Source organism: Amphiura filiformis, chromosome 3, assembly GCF_039555335.1.
Source record: "Amphiura filiformis chromosome 3, Afil_fr2py, whole genome shotgun sequence".
In the NCBI taxonomy this organism is placed as follows: Eukaryota; Metazoa; Echinodermata; class Ophiuroidea; order Amphilepidida; family Amphiuridae; genus Amphiura; species Amphiura filiformis.
This window is the reverse complement of record NC_092630.1, coordinates 13,792,071-13,806,947: the sequence shown is the minus strand read 5'-3', so window position 1 is coordinate 13,806,947 and position 14,877 is coordinate 13,792,071.

The following is a 14,877-nucleotide window of genomic DNA, read 5'->3' as shown; positions in this document are numbered from 1 at the left end:
GTTAAATACTCAATTTTCATAAAATGAAAACATGTCCATTGCACTTTTTCCTCGTGATGTACTATAATATCAAGGTTACGGATATATTATAATCCCTTCTTATCTTCACTGATCCATCAGATACCAATTGTTATGAATGATCAATGAAAAGGTTCAGAACTGGGCTACTAATGGTCTTGTCAAGTATCTATAGTTATTTTCATGAATGTGTCAACTCAAAAATCATTCAAGGTCGAATGTAGGCAAAGTACGGTAAGTTGAGCTGTATATGCAAGAATTATACAAAGTGAAATGTTCAGATCGGCTACAAAATAAGATATAAAACCCATGGATGCCTTTGGCAAATTTCCATTTGCATAATTAATTAGGGCCCTAATCAACTTTTCTAATAAGTGGCCCTAATTAATGATGCAAATTGAACTTTGCCAAAACGCAACCGTAATTTTGTAGCATAGTGTGTGTTCTACCCATGTACCATGCCTCAGTGCCATAGCTCTTTTAATTGTATGTGGTTATCTGAAATCTTTACTTTGCATAATTCGTGCATGTAATTAGAAAATCATCTGGCAACTGGACTTGTCAAAAATATAGAAAATAAAAAGAAAGTTGTTGCCAATTTTTTTTTTTTTTATTTCGCGCCATTTTGACAGGCCATATCTCAAGAACCGAATGTAATCTACAGGGCATAAGCTTTAACATACTATAGTATTAAATAGAAAGAAAATCTAAATTTGTGCATTAGCCAATAGGGCCACGGTCACCTAAAGCCATCTTGCAATCTTGGAAATAATTCTGATGTATGAAATAAGACCTTCAAACTTTCAGATATGAAGAGTTCCAGATGCAGGCAGCCGTTTCTGTTTTTTAAATATAGGCCTAGGCCTAAGTTGTATCAAGAGTCATTTCTTGTGGATTTTTTGACTGAAAATTACGATTGTAACGTTTCAGATTAGGCCTAACAAATTTTCGTATCAGATTCTCTTCTGCTTGTTTATTATATTTTGTATTCAGGACTAAAATAATATTAATATTATTATATTTAGGGGGGTCTTTTCATAGGCCATTACTTTTTTGTATGTGTAATTGAATAAAAATCAAAAACATTATTGTTTTGTTTTCTTTTTCCTTCATTTGTGCTTTGTTTTTTGCATCGAAAGGGCCAATATCAACACCTTGTTTGTAAGAGGTATTGTGTGGGGAAAGATGATTCTTGCATTTTATTTTTATTTTTATCTTAACAAACAAAAAGCAAATTTCTCAGTCATAGTCTTGAAACGAACATGGGTATGCATGCAAAAATATTGCAACAGTAGGCCTACTCAGTAGAATGTAAAAAACTGACATAGGCCTACATACCAACATGACCAACGGGAATTGGGGAAGCAAATACTTTAAAACGAATTATTCCGAATTATATCAACGCAATAAAATTGCAATACTTTAGTACATGTATTTGAACAGCAATGAAGCCGGCCATAGGCGCGGCTAGGCGTATCATACCATACATTGCAGTTCAAATGAAACATCATCATGATCATGACATGCCGTTTGTACGTTGAACACGGCACAGCACATACATCTCGTATGCAGAGAAATCAAATAGCTAGCCGGTCTTTTCAATCCCATCATTTCAACCTATTATTATGATGTAGACACGCATGCACGATGATTGCCGCCTAGTCGAGCCTAGCCTGCATGCCAGTCGGCCTACTGACTCACCGCGTATTAAATGGCACAAAAATACCTCAAATTTTGCACAAAACAATCCATGATGTCAAATTATCACATCCAAAGTGTCGCCATGAACGTCAGCTTCAACTTCTCCAGCCAAAGTTTTTCCATTGATAATCAGATTTCATGTAATCATGAAATTAAACCTTGTTTGATGTGTATTCCCATTGTCACAGCATAACGGTTTTCCAACTTGTCTTCAACGATAAAGCTGCTAATGAGCGCTGAGGCTACAACCTAATATATAATTAAAGACCGAATTAAAAAGACTAGTTTGCGTCTGACGTCATGACAAAGGCGCGCCGTGATTGGTTGCTGACCTGCGCAGTATGGCATTTTGGTCTGGTTTACAGGACGGCATACGCAAGCTAGTCTTTTTAATTCGGTCTTCAATTATACAACATATGAGTTTGAAAAATTCTAATGCATAATTCATGAACTTGATATATCCACACCATTGTCGCCACGTGCTAGGTGTTTCTAGAATCCCTATAGAATAAGATTAATTTTAATGCTAATTTATTGCACATGCTGAGGAAGCGTGATTACCGTTTTGAACATTCCGAAATGACGATAGGCGAATTTATGTATGGCGCAGAGAGGTGGGGGATATATATTGGGCTCTCGATATTGGGCGGAAATTAGAGTACTTGTCGGAATATAAATTTGTACAATCGGCCTACATGCCGCGCAATGTGCGGCATTTTAGGTGTCAATTTCAAAGCATACTACCTCATCATAAACTTATCCCTGTGTAAAATAAAATTCGACCTTTTATCACCCTAATCCTGGTTAAAAACTCTTTGCTCAACACTGATCTAGGCCAATCAATAACTGTTTGCCTATCACAAAGGCACTGGCCAATTATGACGTCAATAAATCAATAACTGGTCATGCATTGGTCTGCTTACTTGGTTGAGTTTGGCTGGGAGGGCCACTAACTGAGGAAAAACTGTCACTCATACAAACAGGGCGACTACGTTGAAGACATTGACCAATAGAATTGCTTTTTGGACTCATGATAGAGAAAAAAATTACGATGATTGACATGTGAGTTTCTAAGGAATCGAATTTATGGTTCGCTTGTGGCGCTGTTGCAAAGTCAGAGAAAGTTTCAGGCCGTGGAAGGCATGAAATCCCATTCAATTAGTACACAGATTCTTGAGTGATAGATTTGCACAACATGTCATATAAACCCTACAACTACGTTGAAAACATGCTCTATTTTATTTTTTGAAAAGATATTAGTAATCACAACAAATTTCTGCAAATGATGATCTGAGTTTCTAAGACATTGAATTAAAAATAACACCAGGACGACATTCTAAAAAAAGTTTCCTATACCTTCAACACAGAGCCGTGTGCTGAGGTCACGCATCAATTACAGACACACTGTGTAGCTAGTATAGGAAAATGGACAATAAGTTTACAATGTCCTGCGGAGGCAGAAAAACTCCCTTAAAAGGGAATGTGTAGGCATTTTGATTTTGGTTCCTTGGACCACCTCAATAGGTTGTCATGATGGGACAAGGAGTGTGGTTGGTTAAGGGGTGGGGTATAAGAGAGAGTGTGGTCAAGTCTGGTGGTGTTTAAGAGAGAGTGAGGGTCTGATGATGTATAAGAGAGAGTGAAGGCTTAGTAGTGTATTAGAGAGAGTGTGGGCCAGTCTGGTGGTGTTTTAGAGAGATTGATGGTCTAATGGGGTATAAGAGAGTGAAGGCTTGGTAGGGTATAAGAGAGAGTGTGGGCCAGTCTGGTGGTGTTTTAGAGAGAGTGCGTGTATAGTGGAGTATAAGAGAGAGTTAAGGCTTGGTGGGGTATTAGAGAGAGTATGGGTCAGCCTGGTGGTGTTTTAGAGCGAGTGAGTGTCTGGTGGAGTATAAGAGAGTGAGGGTCTGGTGGGGTATTAGAGAGAGTGTGGTCCAGTCTGGTGGTGTTTTAGAGATTGATGGTCTAATGGGGTATAAGAGAGAGTGAAGGCTTGGTAGGGTATAAGAGAGAGTGTGGAGCAGTCTGTGTGTGTTTTAGAGAGAGTCCGTGTATAGTGGAGTATAAGAGAGAGTTAAGGCTTGGTGGGGTATTAGAGAGAGTATGGGTCAGCCTGGTGGTGTTTTAGAGCGAGTGAGTGTCTAGTGGAGTATAAGAGAGAGTAAGGGTCTGGTGGGGTATTAGAGAGTGTTTGGTCCAGTCTGGTGGTGTTTTAGAGAGAGTGATGGTCTGGTTGAGTATAAGAGAGACTGAGGGTCTGGTGGGGTATTAGAGAGAGTGTGGGCCAGTCTGGTGGTGTTTTAGAGCGAGTGAGTGTCTGGTGGAGTATAAATGAGCGTGAGGGTCTGGTGGGGTATTAGAGGGAGTGAAGGCTTGGTAGGGTATAAGAGAGAGTATGGGTAAGTCTGGTGGTGTTTTAGAGAGAGTGAGTGTATAGTGGAGTATAAGAGAGAGAGAGAGTGAAGGCTTGGTGGGGTATTAGAGAGAGTATGGGTCAGCCTGGTGGTGTTTTAGAGCGAGTGAGTTTCTGGTGGAGTATAAGAGAGAGTGAGGGTCTGGTGGGGTATCAGAGAGAGTGTGGTCCAGTCTGATGGTGTTTTAGAGAGAGTTAGGGTCTGGTGGGGTATAAATGAGAGTGAAGGCTTGGTAGGGTATTAGAGAGAGTGTGGGCCAGTCTAGTGTTATGAGCATTACATGTATATCAAATGAAAGTTTAAAACAAGGGGTTTCACATGGTGCTCACCAAGTTTTCGTTTGTGAATAGGGGAAGGGGGGTAGGTGTGGTCATCACGGGCATAGATATTCGTGTTTGGTCAAACACAACTGTGGTTTCTAGTTTCAATTGTATTTTTTTTTCTTTTTCTAGGTCATTTTTGCTTATTTTGTATATTTTTTTCTCAGAAATGGGTTTTCCGCTTTACCTCTGAATTCCGCGATTTTCGCGGAATTTCCGCAACGCGGAGAATTCTTGGCTTTACCTTAACCCCAATCCCAATATACATGTATGCAGTTTCAATCGGTTTGCCAAAATGAATAATGAACAATAAACAGGTTAACCCACTTCGGACACATTTTGACTCGCAAAATTCAAACAGAACATTTTCAGTCCTGATATTTCACAGAGTCGACAATGACAAAAATGGAAGTCGTATTACGGTATGTAATACGACTTCCATTTTTGTTAGAGTTAGGAGTTGTTAAAAACTGTTTAATATGTACAACAACATCAAAATTTAGGGTTAAAAAAGACAAAACAACCGACGTTTCAGGAGCATAAAAACATCCCTTTTACATGTACAAGGTAAAAACAAGTAGCACTAGTAACTAGCACTGCAAGAGATTTAAAAATTTTAAAAGATGTTTAATCTCTTGCAGTGTTAGTAGCTGTTAGTTACTAGTGCTACTTGTTTTTACCTTGTAAAAGGGATGTTTTTATGCTCCCGAAACGTCGGTTGTTTTGTCGTTTTAACCCTAAATTTTGGATGTTGTTGTACATATTAAACAGTTTTTAACATTTATTTTCAAAGTTTCCCTGCTGGTCAGTTGGTTCTGTTTTAGTTCGCTTTTTTAGACCTTAGTCAGTAATGGTCTGTAATACAGTATTTACTGAAAAATATGGGCTTTCACTGATATCAAAGTCTGTTTTGATGGAGAAAAAGTGGGGACAAGGTTGCTAATTGGACAATCCTCCTTTGAACTTATATTGCAATTATGAGCCAGGGGATGTCCAAATGGTGTGCCAAAATTGCTTGCTGCCTCCTCTTGGCCTGTCTTAAATTGCTTTGGGGGCCCCTTGGCCTGCCAAAATTGCCCTTTACCCTCTTGCAAACCTTAATTGGTCCAACAATGTGAGCAGGAAATTCTCCAATCAAGCAAAATCAGTCTGAAGTTGGGTATATTAAATTTTCAGTTTTCCACATGATTGTATAAAGCATTTGCAAAGGTACATTTTGCAGAAAACCCCATTGAAATTGAACAGTAAGTTCCAAAGATATGAACAATTGAATCAATATTTGCGACTTCTGACTGATTTTGCTTTTATCACATCACATAGGAAGAAAATTGTATATCTTTCAGGATTTTAAGTTTTTATAATTAAGAGATGGGTTCGAACCCTGGCAGTACTTATTATGCTCATGTATTGCTGCTAATTTGTCTCAGTAACCCATACAAAAATAGTAATTCGGGAACTGATCCTGGGTGTGAAGGTCAATTGTGGAATGTCTATGGTATGCGCTTCTTTACATTGTATGTGTTGTTGTTATGGTTTATGGAATGATGTGGGCCGTAGTGGTCAGCGACAACCTGTAAAGTGTGCTGAGGGTTGTGGATCAACGTCTAGGTGTTGTCTGTGCGTAGCACACTATAATCAATGCGTTTTAAAAACAATTTACAATGTAGGGGCTGTCTCTCCCCGATGAACAAATTTTGAAATGGCTTGCCAAAATTTCTTGCTATGCTTTTGGCATACCAAAAACCCATGCATCCCCCTCAGCATGCCAAATATTGCTTACCCCTCTTGGCCCATCAACAAATCCTTAAGTTTGAGTTAACAAACTTAAGAGGGTTTATAGCCAAACTGCTCAAACAGCAATTGTAACAGCAATGTGGAATTTCCTGTCTCAGGATTGTCTCGCAAAATTAACTTGCACCCAATGAACATAAAAATACCCAGACAAACGTGGACACATACGCCCCAACACTCTCTCACAAATATCTTGTTTCGACTTCTTCACGTGCCTTTATGTTGCTGACATTTCCAGGCTGTGACATGTGATAGGGCAAGCCGTTCAATGCCAGTGTATTTTTCAGGTGTGTCAGTAAGATAACCGTTTGGATATTGACATGTCATTAGAGAAGAGTGTTGGAAGTAATCCTGTGTGTAATTTTGGTTCATTTTCAAGATACAACCATGTGAAAAAATTTCTTTTTGAGTCCAGTTTATATTGCGAGCTTGAAATTTTGCCTTTGAATATTTCAGTACCGTTCTCCCACACCTTTTTTTATTTTTTATTTCAGAGCGTTTTATTTTAAAAATGCCCATAAATGTGTGTCGAAAATCTTTCCCCCCTCCCCCAGGATCTTGCCCCCCTCCTTTTGTCCTGCCAAAATTTATATGCCTGTTTTTGACCATCGGGGAGGTGATTGTTGCAAATAGGTTTCACAGCACAGCAATATAAAATACACAAGATGCAAAGAAATCACTCAAACACACACAATTTAAATTTCCCAAAGTTTCATGCCTATTTCACAGTAATATTTATTCTCAACAATTTGATTTTTAATATTTTCAATTTTAACACAAATGATCTATGCATTACAAGACTTATCTGTGGCAAGATTACTTACATAATGGGTACAGTATATAGAACAAAGAAAAAGGGTCAGAGACAGTAAAATTATATTATAGTAAGCTAACTACTATAAGCAGAAACAAAAATTACATGTTTAATATAATACAAATATATAATTGCATCAGATCTGACAATTTATTTGTACATTATGTATACAACAAAGAAACATATTTGCAGTGTGATGATACTATGTACTTTGCCTAAGTGTTTTACTCACCTTATATTAGATAGTGATGTAGGAGCAAGACTTACTTCATGTGTCCAAATACAGTCGGCCAAATAAATATGGTAGCAGTTACTAAATCATGATCTTACAGCCAAAGTGAGCGCCGAGGTGACAATTAATACTGCAAGGATGTTTTCTTTAATTTGACATATCAGTGACTGCAAATGATGCACAAATAACCAAGTTATGCAACTAAACCCAATGGAAGGTACAACAAAAGTTGCAACATTATTGGTTTGTACACATGCATGTGAATGAGTTTCCCCGTTTCCATCAACATGATCAATGTTAACCATAGCAAGCCCCATTGTCCGAAGCACTCGCAATGATTGAACATGTTGAATAAGGTCACTGTCATGTGAACAAACCAAAAGGTGTGCAACTTTTTTAATCTACCTTCTATTGGTTTTTGTTTCATTTCTGTATTATTTGCTCTCACTTATCAAATTTAAGAAAAAATCCTTGGGGTCATTATAGTCATCTTTTTTTCGAAATTTGCTATTAGGTCATGACTCATACTGTGCTGACTGTATATTAACTAACTACCACAAGCAATCAAAAATATCCAATACTAGCTGCTCAGTAACCACTGTTTGAATGTTGTAAGAGGCAAGCTTGATCTTGATATCGCTGACCACTTACAATGAAAACTTGGTGTATGGAACAGATATGAAAAGTTTGCTCAGCTTGTCTCAAATTTGGGTTGTTAAACACCTAGGGTGTCTTAAGTGTACATATATATTGGCTTGGCTTGTATATGATTGGCTTGTGCATGCTGCTCAAGAACACACATTCTGTGCTCTGTATATATGCATGATAAACACTTGGTGTTAAATTAAAAGCAACAGACACAAAAGTAAAAAATATCTTGTAGTTTCACTCAAGTTGTTCTATTTTGAGATGCCGATTATTTTCCTTAATACAAACAAGACGTAACCAATGTATAACTTAAAAAAATTGATTTCATGCTTGATGTATGGATGAAGTAAGATGATTCAATTCAGTAGTTCAGGAAGGCATAAGCCAATCATGGGAGCTTGTAATTTCAATCCAATTTTTTAAACACAAGAACCAGTGCATAAAGTAAATCTAAATGTGAAGGAAAAATCATAGGACGTATAGCGTAACTATACGACACACACTCTTGTTGCCATGGTAGCAGAACATTGAGGACACATGACCATGATTAATGCTAATATAACTATAAACATGATTTTTCAGCCACATCCCAATTTTTGTTTGCACTTTATTGCTAATGACGCCTACTGTGAAACTTGCGTGGTCCTGATGAGCTAATCAAAAAGTTCCATTGTATGACCTGCCAAGGCCTCTGTGTAGTTTCTCCCTGGAATAGGCAATTCCAGTTGAAATCCATACACCCCTATGGAAGACATGACTTAAATCTTCCACACAGTGGGTGTATATTTCAAATGGAGTCGCCCATTCAGGTAACCCCATTTGAAATTCACACTCCTTGGATTTCAACTGAAATAACATAATTCTTCTATCAGGATACATGATTTTTTACCATATGTGTACCTTAAAAAAACTTTTAAAAAGAAAATAAACAGTGTTGCCAAAGTATAAAATTATTCTCACATTTTTCTCCAGTTATTCATAGAAATAATATTGAAATGAAAATATATTTCATCTCATTTTCAAAAGACACTTCATATCTTAATATATATAGATCATATTATGTGAAAACTTTTGTATGGGGTAAATCTGAATAGTTCTAGGCATGGAGTTGTATAATTCCATACTTTTAAAATTGGTGGTAAAAACTTTCTACAAAGAAAAGATATGTAAGCAGTCAAAATTAATATTGTCCCTACACCTTCACAAATCAAGTCATGTAATGCAAACACAGAATTAGTCTTGTTGAAATAAAGTACACCATGAATTTGACTTTCCTAACATTATAATATAACATCATTTGTTGCAAGCAGTCAATCTCTGCCTACATGTATGAATAGATTCTTCTGTTGACTGTCTGACATGAAGTAAGAAAAAAGTCACTTGATTTGCAGTTGCATATGAACATTGTTAACCCAATCCAAGAAGGACTTGGTTTAAGCCCTTCACATCGGAGTCTCACAAAACAGAGCAAAACATGCCAACTAGGATGGCCTGCTTCAAAACTGACCCGCTTCAAAACTGACCAAGCTCAATGCTACCTGTTTATTTGCACAGCGGTACAATTTCTACAATAAACAATTCTAATCCATACTTCACATCAGACACAGAATAGTTCATGTGACATATGTACACTATTATATATACACTATTATATATTATATATAATAGTGTACATATACACTATTATGTATTTCAATATTTTTTAAAACTTAGTGAGTTACCGGTAATATGCCACATTTCTGCAAGAATAATCCCATTGGTTCACCTGGCCCATAATATGTGATGCAATCAAGCAAAATCAGTCGGAACTCGGAAATATTAATTTTTCAGTTTCTAATAGGATAGTGAAAAGCATTTACAAATCTGGATTTTGCAGAAAACAGCATTGAAATTGAACAAACGGTTCCAAAGATATGAGCAATTTAAGCGTTTCCAAAACAAAAGGAAATATTTCCTTTGTTTGGCTATATCTCAAAATCAATATTTCCAAGTTCCGACTGATTTTGCTTGATCGCGTCACATATACTACAATTCATTTCATCTCAAATTTGGTAGCGACATAAGTGCATATTGATCACAGTATTTGCATCCCTTATATTAACCTAATCTCCCAGAGCATATACACGCATGCACAAGGGCACTTTGTCACCTCTCTTACCGTGTAACTGTGTACAAGCGCTCTGATGTCACTACTAATCTTGAGTTGAAACAAAAGTATAAGGCTTCCATCTGGTGGAAATCTTCATTTTAAAGTGCATCAATGAGAAGTTTACACCATTCTTTGTTGGAACAATGAATCTAATGTTACTCCCATATGTGACCTGCTACCACGAAATGAGCGTAAAGTCGCAAATTGGTAGTTTTGAGACATCCTGGCAGCTGAGTTGATATTCTTTTTTTGCCGCACACCTGTACACGCCAGTAGTATGTCCTTCGTGAATGGCCCACACTTTTATTGGCTTGAACAGGTGTGTGAGAAACAAAGAACACCAACACAGCAGTGACATCTCAAAACTACCAACTTGCGACTTTTATGCTCATTTTGTGTTAGTAGGTCACATATATTGTGTTTGCCTCTGTTTGGTAACAACTTGAGGAGCATTACAGAGATAGTATAACTTGACCAAAATTGAAATTTTTCATAGATTATAATTGTATATATACTTTCATGAAATGTCATTAATCATCACACAGTCAAACAAAGTTGGTTATAAAATGTGCATGAAACTTTTTTTTTTTACTTTTCTTTGTACAATTATTGTAGTAAACATCAGTTTTAATGTTAAGACCAATTTTTGTCAATAATTTTATGCCTATTGAAGCAATTTACATAAATTATAAGCAGCAGTACAAATCGTACAGACATTTACATTGTACAAATGACCCCCACAGTGAGGTCATTACATTATCATTAAATGCTACACTAACCCCCTTCAAATAGAGTCTAGGTCAGTTAAACAACATCAGAATTTTTGTACAAGTTTATATTATTTTTCACATGTACCAAATTTCCCAAGCACACACCAACTTTTAAATGAAACAGTGTGGTGATTGTTTTTCCTGCATGTTTAAATTCCATGTCCAATATCTTATATAGCTAGTTGCAGAAAACGGAAGAGATATCCGTGTCTATTGGCTTCTCGGCTTTTAATATCAAGCAGGCATGCAATATGACACCTCCCACTTTTGACTGACTTACACTGGGTTTCAGAGAAGAACGGCAGTCCCTTGCTCAGTCCTGTTAATGAACGACATACGCAGAGCTTTGTGTTCCGTTCAAGGGTGCCAATCTGCGCCGACCAACGTTTTGACGCACAATCAGCCAATCAGATTATCGGTCTGTTGCTATGATTGTCAGACGATAGATTCAGCCAATCAGAACCCCACTTCCGTGTTTACACTCTGCACGCCCTCAAAATGTAAACAACTGCTGTTCTTCTCTGACAAAAACTGTAGGCATATGAAGAACAACCAAAGAGTTTAGACCCAAAGAGTACCAACTCAAAATTGTGCTGTGTGTAATGTTATGGTAAATCTGCCTTTTTGGTTTGTCACTCATGGGAGCTCAAATAGTGTACCTCCGGCATTTGGTGCGTTTCAGCTTGAGCATTACAAAGCTTTGCGCATGCAGTACTTAACCTAATATCATGTGTTTTTGGCACAATACGTTAGACACAAAATGCAAACCATCACACACTTTGAAGATTGCCGGTGGACTACTCCACACTAATTTAAAGAAACACATAAACATGGCGGCGCGTCTGTAGTACTCTTTGGTTTTACCTCATTGAGAATAACTGAAGAACTTGGACACAGAGTTTAGTTTTGATTTGAGAATACATCATCATGTCAATGCAAGCAAACAAGTTGTATTTACAATATCTGCTTTTGAAACCATTAATGTACACTGTTGTCAAATTCCAGCTTTCCTAAGGAACAATATAGTTTCCCCCATATTCCATAACATACCATCAAGGGCGGCGGAACGATTTTGAAAGTGGGGGGCCAGTCTGGGTGATGCAAAAGTCTAAATAATGGCATGAAAGCTTCATCTCAATCACGCTTATGCGACGCAGGGGTGTCTGAGGGGGATGTGCCCCCTCAGAAGTTTTGCAAACTGAAGGCCCAATTGAAGCCATTTGGTGGACCATTCTGGCACTATCATTGTGTACAATTTTTGTTTGTATTATCCGAAAATAAGTTTTCACTATAATTGTATAAATTATTGCTTTTAGTGTTGGGTGTCCTAATACAGGGGAGTTGGAAAATTTTGCAAAATGAAGGTCCAATTGAAGCCATTTCTGCATCATTTTTACACTTTTTAAGCATGTTAAGGGTCTAGAATAGAGATTTGATTTTTATGTTCACCAGGACATGTTACACACAGCACATTATGGGTTAAAAGTGGGGGGGCCAGGCCCCCCAGTCAAAAAAGTGGAGGGGCCACTGGCCCCCCTGGCCCCCCCCGGTTCCGCCGCCCTTGCATACCATTCTGTGATCATACATGGAAATGACATGAGCCCCATGGAATGTTGCATGATGGGACATAGGGACAAAGCTGCTCAATAATGATATCAACAGTTAGTACCCCACTTTGGATCTTGGTCAAAGGGCTACTCCAGTTGAATTGGGCTTTTCCCAAATCTCCCACACAGGGGATGTAGATTTCAAACGGAGTCACCCATTCAGGTAACACCATTTGAAATTCACACTCCATGAGTGAACGATTAAGGTCATGTCTTCCATAGGGGGATATGGATTTCAACTGGAATAGTCCAATAATGCACTTACTACCGATACAACTGCTGCATACTTTTGCATTGACACGATTATGTAAACTCATAATATGAACTCAAAAACATGTCTAATATTTATACAGTTTAATAGTTGATTTGCATCAGAAAAAATTCATATTAGCTTTACAAGCATTGCAATAAAATAAATACAAAACCAGCATTTCTCAAACAAATGCCTGTCACTTTACATTGGTTGGATGGTTGATTGGGAGGTTTGATTTTTCGATGAGGACGTGTTTGTAAGCTTGATTAATGACTGGTTACTTTAGCATGTCAACAAGCAAGGGTGAAAATAAGAGAGCTTGAACTAGGGGCCACTTTGACAAAAAAAGTGGCCCCTGGTTCACCAAGATTTGAAGAAACCAGGGGCCACTTCCAATTACCAAAGATATGCTGATAAATGCTGGATTTTAAATAAGCACTATTTGCTTAAAATTTGATATTTTTGGTTCACTATCCAGGGGGCAAGTTTGTTGAAAAAAGTATTCCCCTGGTCAACTACAAATGAGATGGAACCAGGGGCCATTGCAGAGTTTCTGGGGGCCAAACGGCTCCCGTCTCCCGCTTAATTTCACCCTTGTCAACAAGTCATCTGATATTGTCTTATATGTGTTAGTAATAATATAGGCAACAGGACAAGTAGGAGTAATTATTAATCAGCTATTTAACATGGTCATATTTAAATAAAAAAATAAATTGTCGTAGGCATCAAGAAATTTTCAACAGAAGCCTTCAAAATTACCTGGTTATGAAAGAAACTACTCCATTTGAAACAGACACAAGTGATGTAAACTTGCAGGAATACTTGATTCCATACTAAAACCCAAGTAATCTGGATTTAGTACATTATCCAGCTAATATTCAGCTATACCAATCTGTAAGGAACAGAATAAAAGGTTGATTTCTCGAAGCTTGGATAGTGGTCAGGCTTGCTAAGCCAGTAGGCTAGCCTTATCAATGTGGATCCATTTTCTAGGTAATGTATGATGTGAAAATGTAAGCACTGGTATATCGGACTAATTGGGCTTAAGCCTGATGGCTTAGGAAGCCTGACCACTAAGCCTTTGCATCGGGGCTTGAGATTGGAATTCCAGTTTCCTTTCTCACAAAGTAAGGGCTGAGAGTAAAATTGTACAATTGATTGTGTCTTTTCTCTTTTTCTTAGCTATTTTCTTCCATTTCTTGCTTTGTTTATCAAAGCTATCTAGGCCAGCATGCATATTTATTAGCCTACACTGGCTATCCAGGCTTGTGCATTGTATGAGCTTGGAGCGGTCCATGGTTTTCCATGGATTAGCATGTGTCCCTCACGGACCAACCTGGGTAAACAAACAAACTAGCCATGCTTTGAGAAACAAGCGCTAAGTGTCTTCTATGGAAAGTGAGCTTTGAACATTGGTCTATTTCTATAGTTTCTTGATACCTCAAAATGTGTCAAGCTTATTGGCTGCCGATGGTGGTTTTGAAGTGTGTTGTAACTCTAAAACATATATGTGGACATTGTGACACAACTATAACATAACCAATACAGTTGAAAACACAATTTTCCTAGTGACTGAATCTGCGCAAACATAAAATCAACAAGTTGAGGAGTTTCACATACTTTGTAACTCAATTGGTTCCACTTTCAATGTCATTTGCATTCAGAATCTGCTGTTACCAGGACCCAAGCGTGTTTTCACTCTCCAGTGGCGTAGCGTGGGTCATAACATTGGAGGGGCACCAACCATGATGGGGGGGCACGGGTCTGATTGGGGGGGGCACGGGTCTGATGGGGGGGTGGCACAAGCTGTTTTTTCAGCAATTTTCCTATGGGATTTGTAAAAATTTCAGATCGATTGGGGGGGCACATGCCCCCTGGTGCCCCTATGACACTACGCCACTGTCACTCTCAATGACCAGGTGGACAAACTTCTTCACAGAAATGCAAGTGTACCCTACCTTACACAATACGCTTTTACATGTATGTGTGAAGTGTGTCAACAAACAGAATTACTAATGTGTCACCCACAGAGCTCTTCAAAATCTGTGGCTCCAACACTGCACTAAGGACTGCATACCCGGAGTAAATTCCTAATACTATAGCCCAAAATAGGCATATTTTTTTGCATAAACAACCCTGGATATGCCCTGTTACTTCCAT